The following is a 6,565-nucleotide window of genomic DNA, read 5'->3' as shown; positions in this document are numbered from 1 at the left end:
CTTGTTAGAACTCAAGACGCATGAAAGGGGAAATTGTCCTGTATGAAGTTATGCCTCAAAAAAATTCATTGTTTTAAAGTTAAAAAAATTTAAAAATAAGGCCTAGGACTTAGCTTAGTGGAGCTGCCGCCTGCCTCACAAGTGCAAGGTCCCAAGTTTGATGCCTGGTACCAAAACAAAAACAAAAACAAAATATAAGAAAAACTGCATTGTTGGAATATCGCACCAAGAATAATTTCGATATGCATTCGCTTAGTATAACACTGTATTTGTAAACCAATTTCCGTTCATCTAACCTCTGAAATGCCTCACCTTCTCGTGACTAACTGCTGATTCTTTTTGGAATTTTTTTGAAAACATTTTTTTCCCCTATACACATCTAGCCATGCAAACATTTGAAGTCACCCTGCCTGTGCCCCTGAATGGTGGAGTAACTGCTGGGAAGCACTGGCTGTGCTTTTTTTTTGGGTACAGGGGATCGAACTCACGACCTTGTGCTTGCCAGGCAGGCGGCGGCACTGCTGAGCTACATCCCCGGCCCTTGGCTGTTATTATCTGGAAACCGGCCCATCTCCCTCCCTGGTGGATGAAAAGCTGCAGTTCCCAGGACGGGATCTGTCACCTCCGTGATTGTCACACGAGTCCCCTCTGCTCAGGTCCCTGCTGTGTCACAGCTGGCTCATCGGCTCCTGTCGCTGAAGGGGTGGTTGCAAGGTCACACCGTGGAGGAGGCTGGCAGATTCCACAGCCCGCGTCCCGTGTCATACCCAGGAGCCCTGGGACAAAGCCAGTGGACTGACGGGCTGCTACAGGCTGTTTTGCTCTTCTGGGTAGAAACACCCACATAAATGCCGGGGCCTGACTACCAGGGGCTTCAGCTTTCCCAGCGCCAGAGAAAGCAGGAAGGGCTGGAGGGCAGGGAATCCCAGAGCAGATTCCCCTGTGCCACCCCGATTCCCATGCTGGGGTATCAGCAGCCCATACTTTTTACAAGTTCCAGATAATCCTGCTGCCCAGGCAGCGATGAGTCACCGCCGGACCCTGATTGTCCTATGCAGGAGCTGGCCTTGTACCCTGGGATGAAGGCCAGGGCCATGTGGCCAGTTGGAGACAGCCACCAACTGGGAGCAAGGACCGCGTCCGTCGGCTGGCACACAGAGCGTGACCTGCGGCCAGGGTCTACTAAGTGCACACCCACATGAGGGCCCCTGGCAGTCAGAGTGGGCACTGTCTGCAGCTGCTTCTCGCCTCAGCGGCCACCTCTCTGTGTCCCTGAGGGTCCCTCCCCTGGCTCCCAGCCTTTTCCCTACAAAACGCCGGAGGCCCTGAGCCCTTCTGTGCCTCTAAGCTTCTTTAAAAATTCAGTGCTTCTGATCTCAGTGGACCTGAGGGACTTTGACATTCAGTAATCACATCTGACAGGGTTCATGTGTGTTGTGTTCCGCTGGAGCTCACCATCCCACGGGTCAGGTTCTTAAACTTCGGTGCACGAAGTCAAAGAAGAGGGGGGTGTCAGTCATGGGCGCTTTGAAGGATCCTGCTCGGCCCTGCATGGGACTGACCCCAGGGTGTCCAGGTGACCCAGAGCTCTGACTGCTACACTGGCCAGAATGGGCATGGTCCCAGAAGACACCTCTCAAAAACGGTGGCCCTGAATGTTGAAATCCTGAAAACCGAAATTCTATCCAAAAAACAAAAACAAAATCCCTGCTGTATCTGGGTCTTTCAGGAGTCATGGCCAGCCACTCCCTTAGGCTCACCCGGTGACGCCCACAGCACACCCCTTTCTCCGCGCGCCCATCTCCAGCTCTGAGGCACCAGCTTCTGAGTAGCCGGTTGGCCCGGGAGCTGCACACCAGTGATGCTCCGGCCTGGGCCGGCGATGTGCTTGCTCTACCTGGGGCTCTGCCTTGGTTTTGCATCCCGGAGCAGCTGTATTAAAATCCTTCTATGCCCAGAGCGAGTCTGTGCGCGCTGGTGACAAGATCCCCGTTTTTGTTTTTCTGCTTACGACAAATGACTTAACTAACAAAATGGCTGTTTCTGTCTAGTAGAAAAGTGCTTGGATGGCTCGGTGGAGGAGCCCTGCAGGGTTCACAGCTCATCCTCCCCTGCTCCTCTGGGGGGAAAGCGGTTCGCAGGCTGTGTGACCCAGGGTCGCCTTCTGCTAATCTTGGGCCAGGTTTCAAATAGCGGCGAAGCGAAGGGGCGCCTGGGAAATGCAGAGAAAACCACACAGCTTTCTCTGTGGAGCACAGTGGCGGCCGTGGCTTGGTTTCTGCCTGTTCACTTGTCACCCAGTAAGGTACTTACTACTTGTTATTTGGGGGTGGGGGTGGCTGGCAGCTGAGCCCAGGGCCTCACACTTCTGCCACTGAACTACGTTGCAGCCCTACTTTACTGCCATTGAGAGTTCAAGCCTTAGGGTATAATTATAGGAATGGCCAGGATGAGCCTTTTAATCAGAGAGCTTTGGACTCAACGCACAAACTGTCACCCTCCATTAGCAGGAAATGACTTCAGGAGCAGTGGGCCCTTTCAGCTCCGCTGTGGCCCCGCAGAGGACCAGTTCCCTGAGAGCTGCTTGCTGCTCTTTTGTCCGCATCGTCCTGTGTGGAGACGTGCCCGCCCCCGGGGCTCGGTTACGGTCTTACACATGACGCACTTTGCCTGGAAAAGCACTGTGAGCTGCCTAAACGGTGCTCTATCTGCGCTGCATAGAAATGTAGGCCTATACACTTTTTTGAAACCAGAAAGCGTGTGTTACTTTAAAAGATAATGATTTGTAGGAGCCGGGCTCATAATCATAGCCACGCGTTGGGAAGGAGCCCTAAGTGACAGCCGTCCAAGTTTCTCTCTGCTACACCCAGTTGAAAACAAACTGCAATAGAAGGATGGGAAAGTGTAGAAATATCCTACTCACCAAGGCACGTGTTCTCAGGGCTCAACTGAACGTGCTTATGTAGGAGGAACAGGGCCCGTTGGATCCGTCAGCTTTCCTGTTGCTGGCACCCGCGCTATCTGACACCCACAGTAGAAAAGAGGAAAGGTCCGACTTGGCTCACCGTTTCCAGGGGTCGAGTCCACGGTCAGTGCGCTCTAAGGTAGGAGCACCGTGTGGGAGTGGCAAAGCAAAACCGCTTAGTCGTGGTGGCTGGTAAGTGGAGCGTGGGCCGTGCCCCACCCAGACACCCAGGAACCTGCTCCACCGTTCCCCGGGTGGATGCCAAAGTCCAAGCTGACACTCAGTCCTCACCCCCACGCCATGCCCGTTAATAACTGATGGTTGGCCGGGTGAGGTGGCGCACACCTGTCTGTAATCCCAGCACTCGGGAGGCTGAGGCAGGAGGATCACCGTGAGCTCGAGACCAGCCTGGGCTACACAGGGAGTTACAGGTCAGTCTGAACTACATAGTGAGACCCTGTCTCAAAAGACAAAAACCCCCCCAAAATTAAATAAAATAAACTGATGGTTGCACTGTAGATACAAGGGCTGTTTAGAAGAGATCTGCACATGTGTGCTGGACCCGATACCTGGGAAATGAGAGCTTCTTGCTGTGCCAAAGCCAGGCTGTCAAACCGGACACAGTCACTTCCTGTTCAGGGAGATGCCCTCAGCCTGCAGCCTTGCCAGGGCTGAGCTCAGGGACCCAGGCCGCACCACGCACCAGCCAGGTCTCAGGCTTTTTTGAGAGCACCCTTTATACAGCAAAACTGGTGTCGAGCGATGTGATTTAAGCCCTGTCCGCAAAACAGAGCCATTGGAAGGAGGCGCGCATATCCACAGCGCTCTCCTGCGGGATCGCGAAGCTCTCTGGTGTGCTGAAGGGGACTCTCACAGAGCATCCCAGGACATGGAGCCGGCCAGCGTCCCCATTTCCAGATTTGTCAGGACCCCAGTCTCTCCCTTAGCAAATCCCCACAAGGGTTAGAGACCACCCGTTTCAGTTCCCTTTAGCTGCAGTCGGGCTTCCTCACTGCAGTCTGGAGGAGAGAACCTGTCAGTGCTGGTTAAGAAACACCCGCCCCCTTGTGGGCACTGCGGGGACTGCGGGCTCGGCTTCCATTTTCCCCCGGGGCTGAGCTCCCAGCTAGGCAGGAGCTGGTCACCCCTGCCCGGGCGTTTGCGGGGACTCAGCACAGAGCAGCATAGACGCCAACGTCCCAGCGAGGTTTTGGTCCATGTAATCGCTCATTGTTACGTATGAAAAACAATATTTCCTATAAATGTTTGTAAAGTTTTTTTTTTCCAGGGCTGAGGCTCGAAGCCAGAGGCTTTTTGCCCTGAGCTGTGTCCCTTGCCCCTCCCTAAAAAAATCTTTTCACTTTTCAAAGATTTTTTATTTAGTTTTATGTATGGCTGGTCAGCGTGCAAGTACCTTAATCCTTTCCCAGCCACGCTGCACTCCCCCCCCCCCCCCCCCCCTCTTTTCGTGGTTGAGTTTGGATACTCATTGGCCAAGAGGAAGGTTCTGAATCCTCAGCAATTTTGGAAGCAGTGGCACAAAAAGTTCAGAAAAATTGCCAAAAGTTCACCAGGAGAGGAAAATAAGTATTTCGGCATTAGGATGAAGGATTGGAATAGCTGGAATTGCTCATTTGTTCCATCCCCCCCCCCCCCCCGTCATGATTTTGGGGTTTTAATGTACGTGCTGCATTGGGTGACGCCCACACCCCTCCCGTTCCTCTTCCTCCTGCCCAGTAACAGTCTCCCTTCTACTCCTGTCAGCCTTTTAGATTCTGCACGTTAAGGACAGTCATGTGACACCTGTCCTCGACTCTGGCTGATTTTGCTCAACATGCTCTCCAGATCCATCCTACTTTCTGTGAAAATGAAAAAAATGCTGTCCTTTTTATGGCTGCATACTATTCCACTGTGTAAATGTGCCCTATTTTCTTTATCCATTTTTTTTTCTGGAAATGGGGCTTGAACTTGGGTCCTTGTGCTTGCGAGGCAGGTGGCAGCACCACTGAGCTAAATCCCCGGCCATCCATTCACTCCATGATGGATGCCTCGGCTGGATCCATATCTTGCTCAGTCCTTTTAATTTCTTGAGGCAAGGTCTAACTTACTAAATTGCCCAGGTTGATTCAAACGTGGGATCTTCCTGCCTCAGCCTCCCAGAGTGCTGCAATTATAGGCATGTTCCACTGTGCCCAACTCTATAAGGAATTTTTATTGTTTAGATATCGACTAAGCTTATATTTTATTGGGTTTTTGCTTTTTGTTTTCTTGGTACCGGGGATCCAACTTGGGTCCTTGAGCTTGCAAGGCAGACTGTGGAACCACTGAGCTAAATCCCTGGCCCTACGCTTATATTTTAAAAACATGTCTTTCATAGTATCTGTTCTGAAGTTTTTAAATGTATTTTAATTGCTGTAAACCACGTGTAACATCCAATGCATCTGAGCCATTTCTAAGCAGGCATCGGGATCACTGTCATGCAGCTGTGTCCTACCCACCTCCTCCTTGCTGAAGCTCCATACCTGACGCCCACCCCTTGGAGGAGGAGAGGTTTGTCCTGGCTCAATCTGCAGAGCTTTTGGGCTGCTGTCAGCTGGCGCCACGCAGGGCTTGGCAGAGGGCACCACTGAGGGAGCTGTTCCGGGCATCAGCGAGAGCAGGAGCCAGTGCAACTGGGGGGATCAGGGAGGCAGGCAGTGCACGGTGACCGCCTCTCCCACCAGCAAGTGGGCTCTGCACTTTGAATCTTGCAAAACGAAAACTCTGCGTTAAACCCTAACTCCGCACGGCCCCTCCCCAGGCCCTAGAACCTCACAGTGAGAGGAACAGCATGGTGTTAGTCCTTTCAGGACTGGCTCAATTCGCTCAGGAAACTGTCCTCAAGTTCCTTCATGCTGCAGCACGATTTCCACTCTCTTTAAGGCTGCATAATGTTCCACTGTGCATGCAGACCACAGTGAGGTTGTTTATTCACCCACAGATGGAATCTGGGTTGCTTCTACCTTTTGGCTGCTGTGAATGATGCTGTCAGAACAGGGATTTCCAAATTTGTTTTTGAAGCTGTGATTTCCGTTCTTGAGGTCAAAGCCCAGAGATGTTGGATCCCATGGGAAATCTACTTTACATTTCTAAAGAACTATGGGATTGCGTTGTACTGGAGCTGTTCTAGGTTCCCTTTCTCCTCTAGAGAAAGAAGACATTTTTAAAGACCATCATTCACACAGAACAAAGGCAGCCATTTTAAGCCATTTCATTTTATTGAGTTATGCAAAACATCTTTAAACAACAGTAAAAAAGAAAAAGGAAACTATCACGAAAATTCAGACAGTCACAACAATATATCATACATCAGACCGCAGAAATAAAGTCTTGTGCTATGAAGTTAATTAATCTGGGGGCACAGAGAGAATACACGATGCCCTTTTGGCTGGGAAATTTTTTCCACATGGTCACTCTGTACAGGGTTTCTGAACTTGGGATATTTTTAACGAGGGACCAACATGTGAAAAATCTGAATTTAGGATAATCTTGAAATACAGGGGTGTCAGAGGGTTCACAGCAAAAGTGCTGTGGACAGAGAGGGGCACCCTGGCTCTGTGC

This window comes from Fukomys damarensis, unplaced genomic scaffold (genome assembly GCF_012274545.1).
Source record: "Fukomys damarensis isolate Sample0158 unplaced genomic scaffold, DMR_v1.0_HiC HiC_scaffold_22, whole genome shotgun sequence".
NCBI lineage: Eukaryota > Metazoa > Chordata > Mammalia > Rodentia > Bathyergidae > Fukomys > Fukomys damarensis.
The sequence above is the reverse complement of the archived record's forward strand: the minus strand, read 5'-3'. Positions refer to the sequence as shown.